The sequence below is a fragment of the Podarcis erhardii genome (assembly GCF_964252035.2).
Source record: "Podarcis erhardii genome assembly, chromosome: 7".
NCBI lineage: Eukaryota > Metazoa > Chordata > Lepidosauria > Squamata > Lacertidae > Podarcis > Podarcis erhardii.
Window position 1 is genome coordinate 58,342,717 of NC_138511.1, and position 26,655 is coordinate 58,369,371.

Sequence of the window (26,655 nt, forward strand, 5' to 3'; positions counted from 1 at the left end):
GTGGCTAGTAGTTTTTGATAGGAGAGAGCTATCAAAGACTACCAGCCACAGTGGCTACTGTATGCTCTGCCTCCACAACTGAAGGCAATAAATTCCTTTTTTAAAACATCCTTTTTAAAAACATCCATTGCCAGGGCTTTTTTTCAGCTGGAACTTACCAGAACTCAATTCTGGCACCTCTAAGGTGGGCGCCATTGCCATTATAAGAGAACAAGAGAGACATTCATGGTGAGTTCTGGTACCTCTTTTACTAGAAAAATAGTGCTGTCTTCTATTATTATTATTATTATTATTATTATTATTATTATTATTATTATTATTATTATTTATCCTGCCTTGCTTCCTAAAGGAGCCCATCACTACATCTTGTGGGAGTGAATTCCATTGTTTAAATAAGTGTTGTGTGAAGAAGTAAATGTTGGCTGCAGTGAAGTGAAATTTGTCTTTGTGTAATGGATTCAGAGGAAGGATTCTGAGGCTGTGATGAAACCTTATATTCTGACATAGCTCAGCACTGCCACCTAGAGCATGTGGGAATTTTGAACTCCTGCCGTGAAGCATGAATAAAGATACATCCTGTGCTTTGTCTCTGAATAAATATCTAGGAGTTAAGCTCTTTTTCACAATGCTGCATCCAATTAGAACTGGCTAGCTCTTCCACTATGCAGGCACAGAGTTGTTAAGAAGGTGGAACTACCTCCTGAGTACATTTCTGTTTTGCCACGAAGACAACGGACATCAGAAATGGAGTTAATCTCTCTGCTTGGCTTAATAACAAACCATCTTAGGAAGAAGGCCATCATTTACTGGTTACAGATTCCCATAAATATGTGAGGCTTTAACCCCACTCATTGTCATTATGGAAACATCTACTCAAGAGAAAAATTATCCAAAATCCAAGAATCTGTCCTCCTTTTATATTTGAACATTTGGAAGGAGATTTTCATCAGAATCTTCACTCCACCTGGTGGCAAACTATCACAATTCTTTTCAGGGGGGGAGCAATACAGGGTGGGGTCTGTCAGTAAAGAAAATTCCCCCTCCCCTGTTCTGTCACACAGGCACATTGGCAACAGAGGAAAAAACAAGGAAAAAATGTCTGTAAACTCAACACAGTGATACAGACATAATGTGTGTGATAAATGTATATGTGCTGTTTTGTCACCTTCTAGGGCAGTGTTTCGGGTGCTGTTGGGGGACACTGAATAAAAATAAGGGGGAAATAGAAGCTTAAAGAAAGAAGGGAAGAGAAGAAAAAAAAATGATTCGTACATGTTTCATCTGTTGTGAAATGGCGCTTACCGCCAGGTCGGGCGCTATTGTGCGTAGGTGACCTTGCATCCCCTGGAGGTGAGGGGTTTTCTCGGGCTTGGGTGAACCCTTTTCACCTTCACCTGGCCTAGGAAGTGGATCACAGCTTGCCTGCCTATTTGGCCAATGGCAGGTGGGCTGCAGCCCTGGCCTCAGGACATCCAAAAATAAGGTACCTCTTCATTGTGCAACACCTAATCAGTTCATTGAATTCACTGCCACCAGCAAAGCCTGACTCCAGGTTCAAGGGGGACCTGGCAAAGTGCCCTTTGATGGTATCCCTGGTGGTCTCACCTGGTGGCAGCATCAGTTTCAGTTTCTAGGTCTATTTTAATTTCCCAGATTGCCCCAAATATAGTGTCACTCTGGAACGTTGTGGGAAATTTAAATGGCAGGTGGACACAGCTGCCTGGCACTGCCTGGAGTGCCAGGATGGATTTTATTTCTAAAGGGGCCCAGCACCCTGACAGCTATGATCCCACAGCCTCAAGTCTGAGCCCTGGTCATTAGGTGGGTTGGAGCAAGCAACTGAATGGAAATTGCCAACGTCCTCCTCACTTCGTGCTGCAGTGAGTGTGATTCTCCTTTGATATGGACTTGGCTTCTCTTGTTTTCCAACCTCATTCCATCTCCCTGAGAGAGCGATTTTTGGGTGGGAGGGGGATGAGTCACCAGGCTTGGCCTAAGCAATATGTCACCAGCCCCCAATACGTCCTTTAGCGAGGCAGAAATGGACTGTGGCTCATTAAAGAAGAATTATAGCTTCTGCTTAAGTAGATCTTCCACCTAAAATAAATTCCAAAAAGCATTCAGGCGACTTCAAATGTCAATGTGAGAAGAGTGAAGCCATCTGGAGCAGATCACAAGAACAACAGTAGTCAATGGAAGGGAAAAGAGGCTCCAGCTGGAAAATAGGCTTCCTTAGGGGCCATTCCGGTTCTCCAAATGTAGCCAGCCAGATGGGCGGGGTATTAATAATAATAATAATAATAATAATAATATCCATTTGGGACCCACAAAACATGGGAAGGGTTTAGAGCATGGCATGGAGAAAGTGGATGTAGAAAAGTTCTCCTCCCTCTCTCATAACACTAGAACTCATAGACAGCCAATGAAGCTGAATGCTGGAAGATTCAGGACTGATAAAAGAAAGTCCTACTAGATGCAGTGCATAGTTAAACTGTGGAACTTCTTCCCAGAGGACGCAATGATGACCACTAACGTGGATAGCTTTAAAAGAAGATTGGACAAATTCATGGAGGAGAAGGCTATCAGCATCTACTATCCATGATAACTGTGTTCTGCTGCCACAGTCGGAGGCAGGAATACGTAGAATACCAGTTGCTGGGAACTGCAGGAGGGGAGAGTGCTTTCCTCTAAGTCAGCTTTCCTCAACCAGGCGCTCTCCAGGTGTTGATGGAGCCAGTTAGCCCCAGCAGCCAGAAATGGCCAACTGTCAAGGATTAGGGAAGGTTGTAGTCTTGTGCTCAAATCCTGCTTGTGAGTTTCCCTTTGGGGCATCTGGTTGGCCACTGTGAGAACAGGATGCTGACTAGGTGGGCCATTGGCCATGATCCAGCAGACTGTTCTTATTTTATGATATTCTTGTGTTCAAAGCATATGGAAGGCACCACATTGGTGAAGGCTCTCCTAAGCCACCATAAGAAGTTCCTCCTTTTCTTCAGCTGTGGGGTGGTGCTTACAGACACTGGATCCCATGCCAGCCTCCTACCAGCCCCACTGTGGTTCTGTATTCCTACCTCACTTCCCCACTCTGTGCAATTTGTGTAGCATACCAGGAGCCTGCTCTCTCCAGCTCTAGCTTTCATGCATTGATTCCCCCCCACTCCCGGCAAGATGTTGTTGGAGCCACCTGATCAGTCTCGACTCCTGGCCCTTCTACCATTTTGTTCTCCTGCTCTCTCTTCACAGGCAGAAAGGATAAAGCGTAGTAGGCATATGCTGAACTGCATATGTGGCACTGTCTTGGGAGGGAGCCAGGCAGAGGAGGAAGAATCAAGACATCCTGGCAATCAGCCTCCACATCATGCAACAAGGGTGGCATCAATTAAATACCACAGAGATAACACCGCATGACGCCTTCAGAAAGGCCTCCTGGGCTTTCCCTCATAAATAATATGATACCACAACATCCCTGCAGCAACATCCAGACAGGAACATGTCTGTTGGCCAAACACTGGCAAGGAGTCCCAACACAAAAACTGCCTTGTTATTCCCAGAACAAGCAACCTGAGATGCACATCCAAATCCCTATCAGTTTAGATGGCACAAACTCAGATGTTGTGGTACGTGGTCAAATCCTCATTCCTATTCAAACTAGATGTTTGGCTTGTTTTTGACAATCTGCTTTGGAGCTAGTTGGGTGCCAAGGAATGAAGAATAATATATGGAGGAGTCACAGATGATTGAGACAGAGTTTGCTTGGCGGGTGGGGTATTATTTATGTATTAGCTGCTCTTTAGCCTACCTTTTGGGGTACCTACCCTCCTTAGGCAGTTTATAACCTCAAACTTCATCATTATACAATAAATATTAAAATGAGAAGAAAATAACAAAAGAGAGAGAGAGCAACTATAGAGATTTACTAGTTTAGTAGTTTCATAGTACTACTCTCTAGTAGATTGGGAGCCAGTGTGGTGTGGTGGTTAGAATGGTAGATTAGGACCTGAGAGACTAGGGTTCAAATCTCTTCTCAGCAATGAAGCCCACTGGGTGACCTTGGGCCAGTCGCTGCCTCTCCACCTAACCTACCTCACAGGGTTGATGCGGGGATTAAATGGAGAGGGGGGAGAACCATGTATGACATTTGCTAAAACAGAACACAATAAAAATTGTGAACTAACTGCAGCCTGGATTGAAGAACATATTTACAGTTCTTCTAAAGACCAACCAAGAAGGAGGCCTGTTTCCCTAGGAAGAGTGTTCCCAAGGGGGCCACCACAGAAAAGCCTTTGTCACTAACCAAGAAAGGATTCATTTCCCCTCCCCCCATTTTCGTTTGGTGTAAATTCTTGTTGCTTAGGGTGTGAACACAGATACACACTGGGATGAGGATCACAATGAGCTGTACTTACTAGCTACATGTCAGTGAACCAAGCACTGGCCTATGCTACGTTCTGAGGCTTCCTCTCATTGGAGAACAAGGCCCACTGCAATTGGTTGCCTGAGGTGGGCTGCTTCCACCTTGGGCACATCTTGGGTCCAGGGAGCACTTGCTTTTCTAGAAGCAGGAGGTGCTGGTGCTGGAAGTGAGGGAGCAGGTGAGAGGAAGAGGACCAGGCCTGCCAAGAAGCAAGGATAGGGGTTACTTATGTACCAGGCACCGCAGCCAGCAGGGACCCCAAACTCTGAGATTTCATTTGACAATAAGTATCTAGCCTTCCTGGAAAGAATGTTACCAAGCAAAGCTTCTAATTGACTTCTGTGAGATAAGCCAGCCTGGCCCCTCTCAGCCTTGTTTGTGGTTTTAGCCAATGAGTGATGTCAAAGCTGTAACAGACAAGTGAGTTGATTGGACACCAGGCAATAGGAATTTCTGGGGTCCTACAGAGCTGCTGTTTCCCTTCCCCTTTAGTGCAATTTTCTTTCTTGCTTCTGCCTCATTTGCTAGTCCTTGAAAACTCCATCATTTGCCCTTCCTTTTTTCCTAGCAACAAAGTTGCATCTTTCCTGTGGTGGATTCAACTGAGATCTGGTATAAGCTATTTTCTGCAAACACTCCTACACAATCAGTGTGCGTGGATGTTAAAAAGCCCCTCTCTCACTCCCCCCAACCACAAAATGTAAAATGTGAGACCTTTGCAACGAGGCATAGGACCATGCCTGGAGCATTTTTGTATATCAGGGTTGGCAAACCCATTTGTTTGCTGAAAAATTTCAGCGCTAACATTCACTTTGCTGACGCACTACAAAAGGAGTGGCGATCCTCTGGCCTGTGGGGCTGATTCCACCCAGCACAGGTCGTTCTTGGGCCTGGGAGGCCATTTTCCCCAAACCACTCCCATCTGCATGACATCACATGTGACAGCAGGTCTGTAGCAGTAGGTAGAAACACAACAGCAAGGGAGGCTTCAGCTAACTGGGGGTGAGGGCAGGGCTATGGATCATCTGCGCTACTGAGTAGCACAGATGACCCCCCCTCCCCCAAGTGGAGCATGTTGTGGAGACACAGAGGTGTCCTGGCTCCTCCTGCAGCATTCAGACTCTCAGCCCAACAGTTGCCAAAGGCTTTATTCCAGAATTTACTGCAATGCCCCCAAATCAGACTCCAGGTGCTTCCAAGAAACCCCCAAGCAGCTGCATCTAGCAACCACAATGGCACCTGAGCTGTCCCAAACAATTGAAGAGCCTTGTGGCACTTCAAAGGCCATAGTGGTGGCATAAGCTTCCATGGGCTCAAGCCCATTTTGCCAGATGCATCCAATGCCCACATTCAAACACAGTTTTTCTTTCCTGCTGGCCCTAAATATGACCTGAAAGGCTGTGATGGGTGGAGGTTTTCTTAAATTTCATTTCGGTTTCTTCACCATTCATCCATCAGGCTGAAGTTTTAGAGCAATGTACTTAGTGCAATGTAGTGAATCAATATCATTTGTGTACTCAGGGAAAAGGAGTCACAGAGGTGTTTTTCCCCCAATATGGGGTTCTCTGGTGGTGCATGGAGTGAAACTGGTCTGATAGCTTTTTATTCCATGAAGATGAACCTCACTGCAGTGAATGCACAATAATGCATTATACAGGCACAAATGGACACAAGAGAGGTTTAGCTGAATCAGACTTTGGACTGAGCCTCAGTTGGCTACACTAGGCTACACTCCCAGGCTTTGCGTCCAGCGCCCAGGCCAGCCTCCTGTTAGAAAAAAGTTGTCTTCCTTCCAAGTGGCTAACAAGCTGCTTCGAATATGTGACATGTTTATTAACAGATGCAAAAGTGACCATAGATGACTCCTTAGGCTGGTTACTACTGGAATGTCATCCTCACCCTCATCCTCCATGACTTTTAAATGAAGCCAGACACAGAAGGGCCTCTTTGTCCCATCTTCCACCCACCGTGGCAATTTGCTGAGCTCCTGCTGGCTCTAGACAGAACTTTGCATGCTCCAGTCCAGGTTTTGCAACAGTCGCAATATTTTGGCAGGATATTGTCTTAGGAGGTGGTACGAGTGGGGTGGGATTCCCTCCTGCCGCAGTTTGCACACTCCATGCCTTTGCAAAGCTGGATGTGTTACGTTTGTAGGCAGGAGGAGAAGAGCAGTGATACAGGGGAAGCCGTCCGGGCGAAGAGGGGCTGGAGTCTGCCGCATCAAAAACAGGAACTTATTAATGTGCAAATTGCTTAGATATGATCACATTCTTCTTTTGCTCAGCATATCCAGAGAGCCGTGTGGGATACAAACGAGCCCAGGCAATCTTCGCAAGCAGGAATTCGGCTCGGTGGAGGAGACGGAATCGCTTCCCTCTGTGAAATTTGGAAAACTATTTGGTGCCTGGCTTTGGAAGAAGAAAGGATTTGGGGTTGTTGTTTGTTCTTTTTAAATATCCAAACTGAAGGTACAGAAACTGGCAGAGGGAAAAACTTGTGTGGGGAAACTTTTTTCCCTGGTGGAATGGATGATTGCGATGAGTGCTGAAATTGGAGTCTAACCAGAGTAGCGGAGAGAGTTTCTTCAGGCAGCAGCAAGCAACTGACAGCTCAGAGGTAAGGATTTCGCAACCCACGCTTGTTTGGAAGGGGCTGTTGCAAGGGCTGATTTGCTGGGCATGTCAGGTTGCTTGAGAACAGCACACCTAATGTAATGCAGTGGATCACACTTTTTGGCATTGCCAGAGAACAGAACCTGGAGGGCTTCTACTCTCAAATCAGGGACAGGGTTTTCCTGGCCTGATTCTGGATCAGTGTTAGGAAATGGTTTGGCAATATGGATCATGTTCCTAGGTGATGGATCAAGGGAACCATCTCAGGACAACTGTGTATACATCCCCACTCACCATGTCCCCCTCCACCTCTTTCCCCTTTTTCTTCCTAATGTAACACTAATATCTCAACAAATGAAACTGATATGTAGAAAATTTGACTTGAAAAAAGAGACATCACACATAGTTTTGTAAACCAAGAAATCTTTAATAAAAATATGTAATAATAATAATAATAATAATAATAATAATAATAATAATAACAACAATAATAATATAAAGAATAGGGGCTAGGGCTCCCTGCTGTATTTGGTTTCTTTGCTATAGTCCTTCCTGACCGGACCTTTCCTAAGGAGGCATTCAGCCTGGCAATCTTCTACATAATGCTCCATGATGCCTGGTTCCAGGTAACAACCAGATGGGAAACTGTGGTGGTGATTACACGTTGGATTGCATCTGATTAAATCCTCTTTGTTGGTCCCCAAAGCCTGGGCTGACATTCTAGAAAGGTGTTTTAAATTTCTCCAAATTGAAGAGCAGAAACTGGATTCCTATACATGCTTACATGGGAGTAAACCTTATTGAACAGGAATTATCTCTGAGCTAACATGCTATATGGTTGTGCTGAAAGGGTTGTCATCAAAGTATGGAGATCAACAGTAGGTTTTTTTAGAGTTTAAGATGGTCTGTTAGAGCCATTGTTTCCTGTGGTGTACATGTAGGAGTGTACACCCACACCCACACACCATTCACTCCGCTGCAGTGTCTGATTAAGCTGGCCACACTGCATGATCAGCAATTCTAGCAAGGTAGGCATGTTCCAAATGAGCAACAATAGTCCTGCTGTCATTTACCACCTTCAACTATTTTAGTTAGGAGGACCATCATTTTTGAGAGATTTGCATGGCCATCTAAGATCAGTGATGTACAAGTGTTTCTTTTGTCCCTGGGATATACATCCATTTTTTAAAATTGCATTTATATCAGGCATAGGCAAACTCTGGCCCTCCAGATATTTGTGACCACAATTCGCATCATCCCTGACCACTGGTCCTGTTAGCTAGGGATGATGGGAATTGTAGTCCCAAACATCTGGAGGGCCGGAGTTTGCCAATGCCTGATTTATATCCTACCTTTTCCTCCAAGGAGCTCAAGGTGGCCTGTATAATTCTACCCCTCCTCATTTAATCCCCACAACAACCCTGTGAGGTAGGCTAGGCTGGGAGAGGCAGTGACTGGCCCAAGGTCACCCTGTGAGCTTCACGGCCAAGAGGTGATTTCAACCCAGGTCCTAGTCAGACACACCATTATGCCACACTGCTTCTCTGGTTGAAGAGATTTTGAAACAAGCACATCACTGGCCACAAAGCCTCTCAGATTCTCAAAATAACAATCCTCTGACATGGATCCTTTGGGCAGCAGCTTCCTGTATTGCTCAGTGATTTGCTGCTCTTCTGCATGATTTCCTGGGCTGTGCAGGAGGCACTCCTTTGGAATCAAAGCTGGAGAAAGAAGGCACCTGGCTTCAAGGACCAGCACAGCCTATCCCCTGAGGGAGATCCAGCAGATCCCTCCTGTTGGGTGAGGATGATGAGTGAGGACAGAATCCAACCCTGCAGCAAGTTCCTCCATGCCTGAAAGAACCGCACCTTGGAATCTGGGGGCGTCTGGCAAAGTCCCAGCAGGAAGCATGATCCCCCAGGGATTCTCCATCTGCCTGGAATGAGGCAGGGCTGGTACTGCACTTGGGGTTGGGGTTCAGGGCGGGGTCCATACGAAACAGGGAATGCCGAATGCCAAAGAAGAAGAAAAACAAACAGAGAAAAAGGACTGGAGGCTGGTGATGACCGTCTTCTTGCAGGAAAGAAATGCACCCAGGAGTTTTTGTTTTGTTCTGAAAGCAATGCCTCCCTGAGAAATAACGGGAAGCTGTAAAATCTGGGCACAATTACATTATGTTAAAGGAGGCGAGTTTGTCAACAGCCCGTTTCCTTCCTTTGCTGACCCTTTGGCAGCACCCTTCCTCAGGACTCTTCGCCCAAACAAGATCAAGCACAAGTGAGCCTCAGAAGTGGGATGAACTGAAAACCCTCAGCCAGTGAGAACATCCACACCTCTTCACCCCAACCTCAAAAGAGCTAACCTTTTGAAGTCCACACCAGCTAATCTCACCATGATGGTTACACTCTGCCTCAACAGTCAAGGCAGCAATGCTTCTGAATACCAATTTTTGGAAACTGCAGGAGAGGAGAGGGCTCTTGCTCTCGGGTCCTGCTTCCAGGCTTCTCATAGGCATCTTGTTGCCCACTGTGAGAACCAAATGTTTCACTAGACAGGCCATTGGCCTGATCCAGCAGGCTCTTCTTACGTTCTTAATGCCAAGAGGCATTGTGTGAGTCGTTGGCGATGAGCTTTAGAAAAGCTTCAAGGTGTCATTGTTTACTGCCATTGGCATGAATATCATGGCTCCATTTCCTTTGGCTACTGTATAAAGCCTGATGGCTTTGCTAGTATACTTGTTCCCATGCTTCCATGCAATTCATACTGTAGGCCAATGGACTGGTGAGGAAGCAGGGAAAGCAAGAATAAGAACATCAGAAAGGCTTGCTGGATCAGGCTAATGGGCTATCCAGTCCAGCATCCTGTTTTCACAGTGGCCATCCAGGGAAGAAACCACTCTCCCCTCCTGTGGTTTCCAGCAACTAGTATTCAGAAATATTCTGAATTCAGAAGTATTCAGGCTAGTAGTCACTGTTAGCTTTAGCCTCCTCCACCAGTTTTTTTTGAAATCTCTTTTAAAGGCAATTAGGTTGGTGGCCCCCACTGCCTGCTGCAGGAGTGAGTTACATAGTTTAAGTATGCCCTGAGTGAAGGAGGACTTCCTCCTGAATCTTCCAGCATTGCTTTGTTGGATGTTCATGAGTTCTAGTGTTATGAGAGAGGGAGAAAGGCTTTCTCCATGCCATGCATAATTTTGCAAACTAAAACAGAACCTCTAGTTTGATGGGACCTTTTGCAAGGGATGCACAGGCAAGAGAGGCTTCTGAGACTGCCAAAACGAGGTTTTCTGAAGGCAGCAGGGGGAGGGAGAGGAGAGGGTTGCAGTTAGCAGAGCCCACCTGAGTACTGAGCAGGAGCCAGGGTTGGGCAGGAGGACACAGATCTTGAGAAGGCTCCTGCATACTTCAGTGGTCTTCTTCCATGGCTTCCTTGCCCTTCAGTTTATATTTCAGGATTAGAGAAACTCCTTTCAAAACCAAATGTTGACCTTCTGGTTAGGAAACACAACAGAGCCCAGCCTGTTTTTATGGCTTGGAGGATTAAGCAAAACAAAGTGCATTTTCAGCATCATGTGGGGATAGAGCAGCGACGGCCCCCCTCTCTCCCCCTGCCAGCCACACGGATCTTTCTCTGCTTTCGGTGACCTTGTACACCACGGGAGGCGAGAGATGGCAGTTCTGTCCTTTGCGGCTCTCTCCCTGCTCAGCGTGCCAAGCAGGATGTTGACCCCCAGAGCAGGCAGGAAATGATGATGGGCCAGAGGGGTGGGAAGGGGTCAGGCAGAGGGTCACTGCCAGGGAATGCCTCCATGAAGGTGAGAGAAGGCAAACGGATCTGTGTTTCCTTCTTAGATCTTAGAATTGTAGAGTTGGAAGGGAGTACGAGGGACATCTAGTCCAACTCCCTGTAATGTAGGAATTTTTTTGCCCGACATGGGGCTCAAACTCCTAACCCTGAGATTAAGAGTGTTGTACTCTACTGAATGAGCTAACCATCCATATCTTGCAAACTTCTGGGGTAGCAGCAGGGGTGGGTGGGCCAGAGAACCAGCCATTGCTTGAGTCAGCCTTCCACACCTTTTGCCTTGGATTTTTTCTTCCCCCAATCCTGTTATGGTGGCGATGGTAAAGCACTCTGCACATGCTCAGGTTAATCTTCTGCTTTGTTATTGCTTCACATGTAGCAGGATGGAAAAGGGCTCCAGGGCCACAGTCGAGCATCCTGGGTAGTAGTTATCACAGGCTATGTGAGGTTGCTACAGGGCTTACAAGGGCCAGCTATATTGGCATGCCCTGCCCCCCTCTCACCGCAATTGTTGTGGAGTGAGAGATGCCTAAGTGTCAGGATTGCCACCAGCCACCCAACCTGCTTCCGTCTTCCCTCCACTCCTATGCACGCTGGCACCAGGAGTGGGAACTGCACTTCAGTAGATGCTGGTAGTGCTGGCAAAGGAGTCCTGCTGGTCTCAAGACCCCTTGCAAGCCAGCCAGCCAGCCAGCCAGCCAGCCAGCCTTTGACTGGTCTGTGTGAACCATACCGACGAAGAGACTCTCTGAGCCGTCCCTCTTAGGGGGAAGAGCACAGCAAAGTGGAGATCACAGGATGTAAACAGGGGATGAATCACCCTGCGAAGCTGGCGTAATCCTTGTTTGGCTTGCAGGAATTTATTAAAATCTCTATTTATGAAGGAGATTTATTTATTGATGCTGAGGACATGGTTGTTTTGGCTGGAGGAGGTTCACGCGTCTGCACCAAATCAACTTTCTAGGCAATGAGGCCTGCAGGAGTTAAGCACCTCAGTTGTGGAGCCAAATGGAAACTTAACGGGTTGGGAGGATTCATCGGCCCACAATTGTAACTGCTAAGGAATCTGACAGGAAAGGCCCCCATCACCTTTGATGTACAATGTGACATTATGCATTGCAGCAGCCCCCGGGTTGCTTTGGAATGGGCTTTGGGGCCAGGGCTCCTAAAACCACTTGTCACTTAAGTAAACTATGAGGTGTCAACCCATTGCAAGAGTGACCCCAGAGAATATCTTTTATGGATGGGAACAGAAGAAACTCAAGAGGTTTGGAAGCCCAGCCTGACAGGTAGAAGTCAGTATCTGGGCTTGTATGGAGGCAATGGAGCCTCCCTCCCCAACTCTCTCTTAAACTATGGAATTCATTCCCACAGGAGGCAGTGATGGCCACTGACTTGGATGGCTTTGAAAGAGGATTAAACAAATTCATTGAAGTGAGGACTATTGATGGCTACTACCCATGATGACTGTGCTCTGTCTCCAAAGTTGGAGAAAGTAATGTTTCTGAATACCAGTTGTTAAAAAACACAGGAGGGAGAGAGTACTCTCGTGCTCAGATCCTGCTTGCTGGTTTCTGACAGGCATCTGGTTGGCCACTGTAGGAACAGGATGCTGGACTAGATGTCCACCCCCACCTTTGTCTGATCCAGCAGGATCTTATGTTCTTATGCGTTCTCTGGCCCACCCTTGCTTAGTTACAGGCAATAGGAGCCTCTCCTTCCTTGTTCCTCTACTGCTGTTTTCTCTCATCTGCAGGCCCATTGAGTCAGGCCAGCTGTTATTGGGGGAACTTGTTGCTAGTTCCCAGGACTATAGTAGGTTAAGCTCTGTGTGCTGCTGTTGTGCCATGTGTGCCCATCTGGGCTTGTCAGGTGGGCTTTGGATTCTCTATCACAAAGTAGAAAGTGGTGCAACTTTCTCCAGGTTCAAAGGCAGTATGAACATGAGAAGAGTCCTGATTAATCAGAACAAAGGTGCATCTAGACCATCTATTTTCTTATAACAGAACTGATCATTAAAGTCAGTCTGTGAGCACTTAGAAAAAGATGCTGTGATTACTAAAAGTCAGCATAGGTTTATCAAAAACAAGTCATGCCAGATGAACCTCATTTCTTTTCTTGATAGAGTTACAAGTTTTGTGGATCAGGGGAATGCTGTAGACATAGTGTATCTTGATTTCAGTAAGACTTTTGACAAAATCCCCCATGATATTCTTGTGGAGAAGCTGGTAAAATATGGGCTGGACAAGGTAACCTTTAGGTGGATTTGTATCTGGTTGACTGACTGAACCCCAAAAGGGCTCATTAATGGTTCTTCATCACATTGTAAAAAAGTGACAAATGGGGTCCTGCAGCATTGTGTCCTGGGCCTGTTGTTGTTCAATGCGTTTATAAGCGATTTGGATGAAGGAATTGATGGGATGCTCATCAAATTGGTAGATGGCACCAAACTGGGAAGGGTAGCTGCTAATGATGCAGAAGACAGAATTGGGGTTCAAGATGACCTTAACAGATTGGAGAACTGGGCCAAAGCTTACAAAATGAACTTCAATAGAGGTAAATGTAAGGTTCTGCACTTAGGCAGGAATAAAAAGCTTCACAAACATAAGATGTAGGAAACCTGGCTTGTTAGTAGAACATATGAAAAGGATCTAGAGGTCTTGGTAGACCACAAGTTTAACATGAATCAACTGTGTGATACAGCAGTGAAAGAGGCTAATGCTATTCTAGGCTGAATCAACTGAAGTATAGTATTGAGATGAAGGCAGGAGTACCTGAAGGCTTTTCTCCTGCTGGGTGAGCTCTGCTCCTACCTCCAGTCCCCATTTGGACAGGCAGTTTTTGCACCCAACATCTCATTGCAAAGCCCACTTTGGAGTTTTGCTTTTTTTCAAGCACCTTAAACATTTTTCTGTTCAAAGATCTGATCTGCATTTTCCCCCCATACCAAAACAGTTTTATACTTTTGGCTTCATGGAGATGGGGGAGTTGGCTGTGTGATGTGACACAAGAGCACAATCTGCTGGAAAAACAACAACAGAACAGTAGCCTCTACCTTGAACTCGAACAAAGCTGAAGATTCAGGACTGGAATGACTTCTTCATGCAGCGCGGTGTTAAAATATGGGGTTTGCTCCTACATGATGCAGTGATGGTGACCACCACCATTTAACAGGAACAGATAGGTAGCCGTGTTGGTCTGCCATGGTCAAAACAAAATAAAAAAATTCCTTCCAGTAGCACCTTAAAGACCAACTGAGTTAGTTCTAGGTATGAGCTTTCGTGTGCATGCACACTTCTTCAGATACACTGAAACAGAAGTCACCGGACCTTTCTATATAGTGAGAAGGTGGGGAGGGGTATTACTCAGAAGGGTGGTGGGAATGGGTGATTGGCAGATAGCTGCGATGAGCCTGTTGACGACTCTTAACGACTGCAATAGGTCTAACAGGAAAAAGCAAGGGGTGAGAAGGTGAAAAATGGCTTTGTCATGTATAATGAGATAAGAATCCAATGTCTTTGTTCAAACCAGGTCTCTCCATAGTTTTAAGTTTGGTGATAAGTTGCAATTCAGCAGCTTCTCTTTCCAGTCTATTTCTGAAATTCCTTTGTAATAGAACAGCTACTTTGAGATCTTGTATAGAATGTCCTGGGAGATTGAAGTGTTCTCCTACTGGTTTCTCTGTCTTGTGGTTCCTGATGTCGGATTTATGTCCGTTTATTCTTTGGCGTAAGGTTTGGCCTGTTTGTCCAATATAGAGAGCTGAAGGACACTGAAGGACAAACCTTACGTTTGTCCAATATAGAGAGCTGAAGGACACTGAAGGACAAACCTTACGCCAAAGAATAAACGGACATAAATCCGACATCAGGAACCACAAGACAGAGAAACCAGTAGGAGAACACTTCAATCTCCCAGGACATTCTATACAAGATCTCAAAGTAGCTGTTCTATTACAAAGGAATTTCAGAAATAGACTGGAAAGAGAAGCTGCTGAATTGCAACTTATCACCAAACTTAAAACTATGGAGAGACCTGGTTTGAACAAAGACATTGGATTCTTATCTCATTATACATGACAAAGCCATTTTTCACCTTCTCACCCCTTGCTTTTTCCTGTTAGACCTATTGCAGTCGTTAAGAGTCGTCAACAGGCTCATCGCAGCTATCTGCCAATCACCCATTCCCACCACCCTTCTGAGTAATACCCCTCCCCACCTTCTCACTATATAGAAGGGTCTGGTGACTTCTGTTTCAGTGTATCTGAAGAAGTGTGCATGCACACGAAAGCTCATACCTAGAACTAACTCAGTTGGTCTTTAAGGTGCTACTGGAAGGAATTTTTTTATTTTATTTCATTTAACAGGAAGTTAGACAAATTCACAGAGGGTAAGGCTATCAGTAGCTACTAGTCATTGCAACAGTGTATGGTTCTAAATCTAGAACTACAGTGGTACCTCGGGTTACATACGCTTCAGCTTACATATGCTTCAGGTTACAGACTCCGCTAACCCAGAAATAGTACCTCGGGTTAAGAACTTGGCTTCAGGATGAGAACAGAAATTGTGCTTCGGTGGTGCAGCAGCAGCAGGAGGCCCCATTAGCTAAAGTGGTGCTTCAGGTTAAGAACAGTTTCAGGTTAAGAACGGACCTCTGGAATGAATTAAGTATTTAACCTGGGGTACTACTGTAAAAGTAAAAATGACAATTGCTGCTGTGGGGCGGTGGTGGAATGGCCACCTAGCCTGCTTGGTGGCTTCCCAGAGGCACCCTCTCCCTGTTGACAGGATCGTGAAGCAGGAAGGCCTTTCCATTGCTCCCTGATCTCGTTCTTCAGCTGCAGCCAAAGGAAACACCCACCTGCTGGCAGGGATGAGCCCGTTTCGTCTGCTCTTGGTTTTTGGCTGCTGCATTGGATCCTGATGGATGGCAGCACAACTCCCCCGAGGCAGAGGTAGGCGGTCCTGAACGTGTGCCAGGGAATCCCTCCAAACTTGCAGAATTAATGGGAAGCAAGATCTCTGGCAGGTGAAGGAAAACCAGGGTGCTCAAGGCGCAAGATGGAGAAGAAAGGTGGCAGCCTGCTGACATGCACTGCCATGTTACTCACCAGCAAAACCTGGCAGAGAATGGGGGGAGCAGAGGGGGGGGGTAGTTTTATAGACCGTGAAACAAATAAAGACCCGTGTGATGGTGTGATATATCCTCTGCAAAGGGTGCTAAATTGAGGTCGGGGCTGACTCTAGAAGGGTGGCAACACTGGTGCCCCAAGACCAGGAAATGTCCCACAACTCAGCTCAACAGCTGCACCATCCTCACTCTTCAAGTGGCAGCCAAAAAGGTTGGCTGCAGCATGAGCACATTCTCACTTTGCAGACCACACCCCTCTTCCTGGTGAAGGCAATGGGAGATCCCTGGGACACACACAGAACACTGAAGAGACTGGCTTACTAGATAGATAGATAGATAGATAGATAGATAGATAGATAGATAGATAGATAGATAGATCATCTACCTATCTTCCTATACACATAAAAAGGTATAATGTCATCATGCTGGTGTGGCCACCAATAGGAGCCAGAGGTGGTGTAGCAGTTAGTGTGTTGGTCGAGGACCTGGGAGACCAGTGTTCAAATCACCATTGTGCCATGGAGCTCACTGGGGGATCTTGGGCCAGTCACTGTCTCTTAGCCTAACCTACCACACAGGTTTGTTGTGAGGATAAAATAGGGAGAACTAGGTTTGCCACCTTGGGCTCCTTTGAGGAAAGGTGGGATATAAACACAAGAAATAAATGCAATAAATAATAAACCGCAGCATGAGAATAATGAGCCCATTTAATGTGCCTGCAGCGAGGTTCGGTGGAGAGTGAAGAGGCCATTCACTCAATGATATAGTGAGCTTCTGGCTGATGCACCTGCCCTTGCTATGCTAAAGGAACCTGCAGTGAGGTTTAATGGAGGGGGGGGGGCTTCACCCACATAGCTAGCTGCTCTGTGAAATGCCCCTCCCCTGGCTCACTTAAAAAGGAGTGACTGGGGTGAGCTGGGAGGGATAGGGTCTAAGGAGTGGGGAGGTGTAAAGGGAGAGGTGTTTGGTCCGATCTGGCGAAAAGGGGGTTTCCAAAGGAGTAGGTGAGGTTGGTGAACGGAGCAAGTAGGGTCAGAGCCCCTAGTATTTGCTATATGGAATCATAGAAATGTAGAGTTGGATGGGCCCCCAAGGGTCATCAAGTCCATCCCCCTTCACCCCAGGAATCACAGAAATATGGCTACCAACCTGATTAAAAACTTCAAAGGAAGAAGAGTCTGCCACCTTCCAATGTGGTCTGTACCACGATTGCATAGCTTACTATCAGAAAGTTCTTCCGATTATATATTACACACACACGCACACATCTAAGACCTCTTTCGTAAAAGTTTGTTGTTTTAACTCTAAAAAGTTCAACTAACCCACCCCCTCCCCAATAATCCACTATGCAAATCCCAAAATTGCACTTTGCAGGAGACATAAAAAAGACTGGCCATAATTTGAGGGCTTAGTAATTGAAATAGTTTTCCCCTGATGCCGAAAGGATATTATTAAAGTTGCTTGGAAACATCCCTGTGCAGCCTAGCCCAGGAAGAGAAAAAGTCACATCCCTTATATTGCGCACAGAAACAAACTGGAAGCCAGAAAAGATGTTTCAGCATTGGCAGAATCTGGCCAGCTGGCCAGCATCTGTTAATAACCTAGATCAGTTGCAGTTTCCAAACCTTTTATTCATAGGCTTCCCTACAAATACTGCATATTCTAATCTGGGTTTAGTAAAGCGTGGATAACTGTAGTGATCCTGCTTTTTTCCATGGGTCAAATGAAATCAGTAAGAAGCACTTTAAGCCACAATTGTCACTTGAGCCTCCACAGATGGAGGCAGCAATGCTTCCAAAGACCAGCTGCTGGAAACCACAGGAGGGGACAGGGCTCTTGTCCTCGAATCCTGTTTGCAGGTTTCCCACAAGCGTATGGTTGGCCACTGTGAAAACAGAAGGCAGCACTAGATGGGCCATTGGCCTCATCCAGCAGCCTCTTCTCATGTTCTTATGGACAAAGACTGACCAGGCTTTGATAGGTGAGCCAGCAAGGTCAACAGGAAATTCTCCAAATTCAGAACACCATCAACCTCTGAATGCACTCTGCAATGCACTCTACTGCAAGGTTACTCTGAAGGTTACTCTGTGAGTCCAAACCCCTTGAGGTAGTGATGAAGGCCCTGTTGACACCTCAACCCAACATGGACCACCAGCTCCTCACCCAAGCCACACCGTCAGACTGTATGGGTCACCTGTTGCCACATGTGCCATTCTGTGAGAGCTCCCAGGTTGCCAATAATAATAATAATAATAATAATAATAATAATAATAATAATAATAATAATTTTTTATTTATACCCCGCCCATCTGGCTGGGCCTCCCCAGCCACTCTGGGTGGCTTCCATAGAAACCAAAAATACAGTAAAATCACACGTTAAAAACTTCCCTGAACAGGGCTGCCTTAAGATGTCTTCTGAATGTCAGGTAGTTGTTTATCGCTTTGACATCTGCTGGAAGGGCGTTCCACAGGGCGGGCGCCACTACCGAGAAGGCCCTCTGCCTGGTTCCTTGTAGCTTTGCTTCTCGCAATGAGGGTACCGCCAGAAGGCCCTTGGCGCTGGACCTCAGCGTCCGGGAAGAATGTGTGGGAATGTTCTGGGGTGCAGGAGAGGATATATTGACTAATTATATCCTTATCCAACTTGTGCTAACAAGTTCCCAAAATATCAGCAGAGTTTATAGACATTCCCCTTTAAGTTCGCAACGGTAACGCTTGCACAGGTTCGCTAGAACCTCTATAATAATTACTCTGGTAATTTCCCCTTTGTTCCCTCTTAAAATACAAGACACGACACAGTCTTTATAAAAGTATAAAAGAGTTTACTCACGTTCTGTTCACAATATGATCCCAGAAGGTAGGCAGGCTTAAAAAGGTTACATGCAGTTAGAATCTATCTTGTAGCAAGATAGTACTGTCCTCTCTTGGCTGGGAGCCAAGAGGGCATGTTGCTCCTTCAGAAGATGAAGATGGCAGAGAGAGAGGCAAGAGGCAAGAGAGAGAATGGCTGCCTGCCCTGTGCTTTTATCATTACCTGCACAGGTGAGGCCACACCCACCTCTGGTCACATGCGGAGGAAGTCCATCCCCAGGAAGTTTACCTGCTTGCTGGACAGACATCCCTCCCCATGTTCTAACATGTACACTCTAGGAATGTTGTCATTGACTGCTCCTGTGTTTACATCCCACATACCCCTTCTCAGGCAATACAACATACACAAAACATAAACAACTTTATTCAACCACCCAGAGTCCCAGCTTGACACGTAGATTCTGGAAACTCTCTCTTGGTAGGGGTTTCGTCAGGATGTCAGCAGTCATCTCTTGGGTGCTGCAGTAGGATAGTTCCACAAGTCCATCCTGGATCATCTGGCGTATGTAGTGGTATTTAACCCCAATGTGTTTTGTTCTGGCCAGGAACTTCTCACTCTGCGTCAGCTTCAGGCAACTTTGATTGTCCTCTAGCAAGCTGACAGGCCCTTTTCTCACCAACCCAAAGTCCTTTATGAGTTGATCAAGCCAGGCGATCTCTCTGCAGGCTTCTGTTGCTGCAACGTATTCTGATTCTGTGGAAGATAATGCTACACAGCTCTGTTTATAACTGCCCCATGAAACAGGTCCATCACCAAACATGAAAACATGACCACTTGTTGATTTATAATCAGCATTATCCCCAGCCCAATCCGCATCGGTATACCCAACCAACTTAGGGTCTCTGACGGCTGGTAACCTTAATTTACAATTCATGGTACCCTTCAAATATCGCACCACCCTCTTTACACCTGCCCAATCATGCTCAGTGGGAGAATTCACTTTTCTGCTAAGAATCCCCACAGCATTTGCTAAGTCAGGTCTACATGTGGTAACTAAATACAAAAGTTTACCAATCGCCGACCTGTAGTCATTGTTGTCTGGCAACTGCTTCGAATCCTCCTGATTCTTCAGGAAGTCAGTAGCCATCGGTGTAGCGACTGGATGTGCGTCTTGCATCTGCATGTGCTCAATTAGCTCGTGGATCTTCTGTCTTTGGCTGAGAAGAAATGAGCCGTCCTCTTCTCTTTCCACCTGGATCCCGAGGTAGTACTGGACATCTCCTAGCTCCTTGACCTCTACCTCTTTGCTAAGGTGTTTTACTATCTGTGTATAGTCTTTCTCACTTGCTGTGGCAATAATCAGGTCATCAACAAATGCTAAGATATATGAGAATTGTCCATTATTTGACTTTCTGTACAAGCACTTGTCAGCGTCGCCTTGCTTGTACCCAAGTTGCGTCAGCATTTTATGCAACTTCTGGTTCCAGGCTCTAGCAGCCTGTTTAAGTCCATAAAGTCCTTTCTGCAGTTTGCACACTAAATGTGCCTCATGTGGTTTCACAAAACCTTTGGGCTGTTTCATATAAATTTCTTCAGAAATCTGCCCATGTAGAAAAGCGGTAGCAATGTCTATGTGTTTCACTCTCATTTTCTTGGAGGCTGCAATGCTCAGAAGCATTCTTACGCTGCTGTACCTCACGGTTGGTGCAAAAACTTCATCATAATCTTCACCAAAACGCTGTGAAAATCCCTGTGCTACAAGTCTAGCTTTGTAGCGCTGCACTTCTCCTTCTGACCCCTTCTTAACCTTGAAAACCCATTTACTGCCAATGGCCTTCTTACCGGGAGGCAGCTCAGTGAGTGTCCAGGTCTTGTTCTGATGCAGTGCATCCATCTCCTCCTGCGCGGCCTTCCTCCAGAGACTGGCTTCTGCAGCTGGCATCTCCTGTATCTCTTCCCAAGTGGAAGGTTCTTGTGGAAACGCCGACCCTGCAAAGTAGGACAACCGTAATGGTGGGACACCTTTGTTGGTTCTGGACGAGCGCCTGACCTCTGGTTCTGCGACCGCATCAGCTTCCTCATCCTCCTCCAACGCAGGCATGTCCCCATCTGAGTCCTCATCTTCGTCTCTGGTGCCGCCAGGGTTCTGGTCCTCTGCGTTTTCTGGTGCGTCGCCTGTAGGGGGCGCTGTAACACTCGAAGGCAGATTAGTACTTTGTGGGGTCTCAAAAGGGAAATATACAAACTCTTGAGTCCTTTCTGACTCATCTGAAGAATCCACAACAGTGTTCTTAGTGTCTACCTTTCCATATTCATCAACATAAACCGCATGGTATGCATTTGTCTTACCAGTTTGTAAGTCCATAATTCTATATCCTTTGCCTCCAGAGGCGTATCCCACAAGGATACCTGCTTTTGCCCTGGAGTCAAGCTTGTGTCTGTGTTCCTTGGGCACGTGGAAGTAACACGGACTTCCAAACACACGTATGTGTGACAGATTGGGAGCTTTCCCATGCCAAAGTTCAAATGGTGTGCGCTCTGCACCTTTAGTTGGCAGTCTATTCTGCAAATAGACCGATGTGTACACTCCTTCGGCCCACAGCTTCTGTGGCAAACATGCATCCTTTAGCATGCACCTTGTCATGTCCATAATGGACCTAAACTTTCTCTCAGCTATGGCATTCTGCTGTGGTGTGTAAGGAATTGTGGTTACATGTGCAATTCCTTCCTTGGCCAGGAGAGCCTGCATTTCATTTGAGCAGTACTCACCTCCATTGTCGCTCATTAGCACAGCTGGAGCTCTTTGGAATTTATTCTTGACCATGGCAATGTATTCCTGGAGCTTGTCCACTGTCTCACTCTTCTCTTTGAGGAAATATACAACACAAAATCTTGAAAAGTCATCCAGAAATATTAAAATGTATCTATTCTTTCCCAGTGAGGGAACATTCATGGGTCCACATATGTCAGTGTGCACTATGTCAAGCACTTTGTTGCTTCTTTGTTCTGCACAACGTGGAAATGAAGGTTTTACAGCCTTCTCAGTAATACAGCTTATGCACTTTGCTGGAGCTTTGTTGCTCTGCTTTACCTGCAAACCTCTTACAAGATCTCTTTTCTGTAGATCCAGAATGACGTTGGTGTCTCTATGTCCAAGCCTTCTGTGCCACAGGTCCAGATCTGCTTCATCCTTCTGGCTGGAATGTGCCACTTTTGCAGACTGATTCTCTGAAAGATCAAGCTCATATACACCATTGATTAGCTCTGCTTGAGCAAACACTTTGCCATTTCTAGTCACCTTGCATACTCCATTTCCAAATGTGATCTGGAAACCTTTCTTGTCCAGTGTGGACACGCTGATTAAATTGCAGCTCAGCTCTGGTACATACAAAACTCTAGAGATTGTGTTCTCAATGCATTCATTGTTTATATTGCATTTCAGACTCATGGAACCTGCACCTTTTGCTTTAACAATGTTCCCATCTGCAATTTCAATTTCAGATCCTTCTTCATCATTTATCTCATTAAAATAGTCCTTTTTATATGAAAAATGTGAGCTGGCACCTGAATCAATTATCCATTTATTACGTCTATTTTCACGATTCTGGACAGCTAAATTCCTTTCTTGCAGTAGCCATGTGCATTCACATTTCCCCTTCTTTTCCCCTTTTGGCTGAAAGGGGTGGGGTTTCTTGGCTTTAGGAGCCTTGCAATTCTTTGCAATGTGTCCTTCTTTGTTACAATTGAAACAAATCACTTTCTTAGGCATCTCTTTGGACTTTGTACATTGCCTAGATGCATAACTGCTGTCTTTGCTTCTAGCATTTCTCACTGGAGATTCAGCTCTATCTCTGCATTCTTCTTTTAAATAACCAATCAAGTCTTTAAAAGTCAGACCTTGTCTATGATCCATCAAACTTACAAATGCGCTAAAGCGTGGTCCAAGTGATGATAACAAAAATGCTATCTTTGTATCTTCATCAAAAGCTTTGGGAGTCAGATCAATTCTTTGAATAATCTCAGTAAACTTGTTGATGTGCTCTGTGAATTCCTCTTTTGAATTCATCCTCACTCTGGTTAATTTACACACCAAGTTTCTGAAGCAGTTTATGCTAGATTCTCCATACACGCGCTCAATATCTCTTAAGATTTGAGATGCATCATCTGTACTATTTATTAATGATAGCTGCTCATCACGAAGTCCACTCAAAATTATGTGTCTAGCTTCGCTGTTCATGCGTTTCCAAGCACTTATCTTGGCTAAAGCTTCCTCAGACGATCCCGTAGGTTGAGGGTTTAAAGCTTCCAAAATGTGCTTATAATCTAAACATGCTATCAAGCGCTGCTTCCAGTGCATGAAATTGTGTTCATTCAGCACAGGCATTCCTAGCTTTGCATCACTATCAAAAGCTGCTCTAGCCATCTTAAAATCCAAAAATTTGAAAATTCTTCAAAATTTCAAAATTTCTCAAAATTTTAAAATCAAAATCTCAAAAATCTCAAAATGCAAAACAATTCTTCACTGCCTTGGGTCACTGTGAACTCTGAGGGAAGGGGGGGGGGTTGCTTAATCCCCACTGCACAATGGAACAAAGGACCATGTGCTTACCAGGAAGTTAACTCAGAAAAATACTACTCAACTCAAAATCACAATCCAATGCAATCCTTCAAAAATACGCAGAAATATGCAATACTGGGCCCAATAACCCTTTGTGGGAATGTTCTGGGGTGCAGGAGAGGATATATTGACTAATTATATCCTTATCCAACTTGTACTAACAAGTTCCCAAAATATCAGCAGAGTTTATAGACATTCCCCTTTAAGTTCGCAACGGTAACGCTTGCACAGGTTCGCTAGAACCTCTATAATAATTACTCTGGTAATTTCCCCTTTTGTTCCCTCTTAAAATACAAGACACGACACAGTCTTTATAAAAGTATAAAAGAGTTTACTCACGTTCCGTTCACAATATGATCCCAGAAGGTAGGCAGGCTTAAAAAGGTTACATGCACTTAGAATCTATCTTGTAGCAAGATAGTACTGTCCTCTCTTGGCTGGGAGCCAAGAGGGCATGTTGCTCCTTCAGAAGATGAAGATGGCAGAGAGGCAAGAGGCAAGAGGCAAGAGAGAGAATGGCTGCCTGCCCTGTGCTTTTATCATTACCTGCACAGGTGAGGCCACACCCACCTCTGGTCACATGCGGAGTAAGTCCGTCCCCAGGAAGTTTACCTGCTTGCTGGACAGACATCCCTCCCCATGTTCTAACATGTACACTCTAGGAATGTTGTCATTGACTGCTCCTGTGTTTACATCCCACAGAATGATGGGGGTGGAGACGCTCCTTCAGGTATACTGGACCGAGGCCGTTTAGGGCTTTAAAGGTCAGCACCAACACTTTGAATTGTGCTCAGAAACGTACTGGGAGCCAATGTAGGTCTTTCAAGACCGGTGTTATATGGTCTCGGCGGCCGCCCCCAGTCACCAGTCTAGCTGCCGCATTCTGGATTAGTTGTAGTTTCCGAGTCACCTTCAAAGGTAGCCCCACGTAGAGTGCATTGCAGTAGTCCAAGCGGGAGATAACCAGAGCATGCACCACTCTGGCGAGACAGTCTGCAGGCAGATAGGGTCTCAGCCTACGTACCAGATGGAGCTGGTAAACAGCTGCCGTGGACACAGATTTGACCTGTGCCTCCATGGACAGCTGTGAGTCCAAAATGACTCCCAGGCTGCGCACCTGGTCCTTCAGGGGCACAGTTACCCCTTTCAGGACCAGGGAATCCTCCACACCTGCCCGCCTCCTGTCCCCCCAAAACAATACTTCTGTCTTGTCAGGATTCAACCTCAATCTGTTAGCCGCCATGCATCCTCCAACCGCCTCCAGACACTCACACAGGACCTTCACCGCCTTCACTGGTTCTGATTTAAAAGAGAGGTAGAGCTGGGTAACATCCGCATACTGCATGCTGCCAAGGGCAGCCATGAGATCCTGAATTGCCCCAACAAGAGGACCTCAGGCAATGCTGAAGTTCTAAAGAATGAAAGAAATGGAGACCCATGACACCAGGTCTAAAATCATCTCTGGGAAGGAGGGTGGGACATGGACAGAACTCCTAATTTGTGCTGTGATGTCAAATGCCCGGTGCAAACCTGAAGGAGCGTCTCCACCCCCATCGTTCTGCCCAGACACTGTGGTCCAGTGCCAAGGGCCTTCTGACGGTTCCCTCCCTGCGAGAAGCCAAGTTACAGGGAAACAGGCAGAGGGCCTTCTTGGTAGTGGCGTCCACCCTGTGGAACGCCCTCCCACCAGATGTCAAAGAGAAAAACAGCTACCAGACTTTTAGAAGAAGCTTTTAGGGAAGCTTTTAATGTTTAATAGACTATTGTATTTTAATATTGTGTTGGAAGCCGCCCAGAGTGGCTGGGGAAACCCAGCCAAATGGGTGGGTTATAAATAATATATTATTATTATTATTATTATTATTATTATTATTATTATTATTTTATCTAGTAAGTTGTGATGGGATGATGAGCTGCTTGTGCGTAAAAGCTTAGTCCCTCAGAGCTTGGGCATGGTTCTCAAAGCTCTTTCCTCCACGGAGCCCCTCAAAACATGACTCCCTTAATCGCTGGCAGTATCCGACAGTGGGCGTTTACGGAATCTACTCCAGCATAAAAGTTCCTTAACGGAAACGCGTCTTCGGGATTCTCGGCGCGACAGTTTCCGGCGAGGAGTGGGTGTACCTATAGGAGGTCCTGAAACTTCCCCACTGTTTTCGCTGGAAGTCTCCTTGAGCCATCCCTCCGACTCACTTTCTCTCTGCATTCCCTCTCTCCCCCTGCTGGTGCCTTCTTCCGCTGTCGAGTCTCTCCTAGTTTCCGTGAGCCCTTCCACCACCTGCCTCTCCGATGGCAGTTCCCTGACATAAGTGATGGAATACTACTCCTGCTACTACCAAATGAGTTTTACCTAGAATCATAGAACTGTAGAGTTGAAAGGGATCCCAAGGGTCATCTAGTCCAAGCCCTTTCGATGGAGGAATCACAGCTTTCCCTTTCGCCTCCGTGGCCTAAATTTCTGTTCTTGATCACATGGTCTGTACATTCTGAATGCTCTGCTCACACATTAGACAACACCCACACCATACACACAGAACACACTTATGCCACACTTTGGCATTCCCAGTGTAGACAAAGCAGCATTTTCCATACATACACACAATTAACAATATTGCCTTGTAGGGTGAGGGATGGGCAAAATTTTTGATTTCTGTTTCTCTCAGTTTCTATCCCGCCCCCCAATCTTAAGTTCTCAAAACTTTCACATCATTTTGAAATTTCTTAAACAAAGAAATCTTTGTGAAAATCCACATGCAAATTTTTAGTGCAAATTTCTCCTAATACGACACAGTTTTGTTTGCAAATTTGCAAGTCATTTCCATAAGTATATGCATTTGTATGCACACTTTACACCAGCATATACGTTTTTGAACACCTTAGTGGGCTGGAGGCTGGCATTGCCAAATTTGGAGAAGGGCAAATTTGGCTGGGTTCCGGTCCAGGAATTGTTTTGAAAAGTGCAAATCAGGAAGGTTAAATGCAAACTGAATCAGATTTCTCCTCCATCCCTAGCTGAGGTGTCCAGATTCAAGACAGCCAATTAAGGTGAATGCCAGAAGATTTCAGAACAGACAAAAGAAAGTGCTTCTTCACATGGTGCACAGTTAAACTATGGAATTTGATCCCACTTGATACAGTGATGGCTACACAGATTCCTGGAGGATAAGGCTGTTGATGCCTATATTCTGTCTCCGCTCTTAGAGGAAGTATGTCTCTGACTTCCAGTTGCTGAGCAGCAGAAATAGGGATTCCCATAGACTTCTGG

The 26,655-nt window shown here is 45.8% G+C and overlaps 1 protein-coding gene across 1 annotated transcript in view; it reads left to right on the forward strand.

Moving 5' to 3' along the window:
- Positions 1-6,301: 6,301 nt before the first annotated feature.
- RSPO1 (R-spondin 1) overlaps positions 6,302-26,655 on the forward strand; it is a 31,548-nt gene continuing 11,194 nt past the window's right edge. Inside the window, exon 1 of the mRNA XM_081872366.1 lies at positions 6,302-7,030. The gene's annotated coding sequence lies outside the window, so the exon portion shown is untranslated. The remainder of the gene's footprint in view (positions 7,031-26,655) is intronic.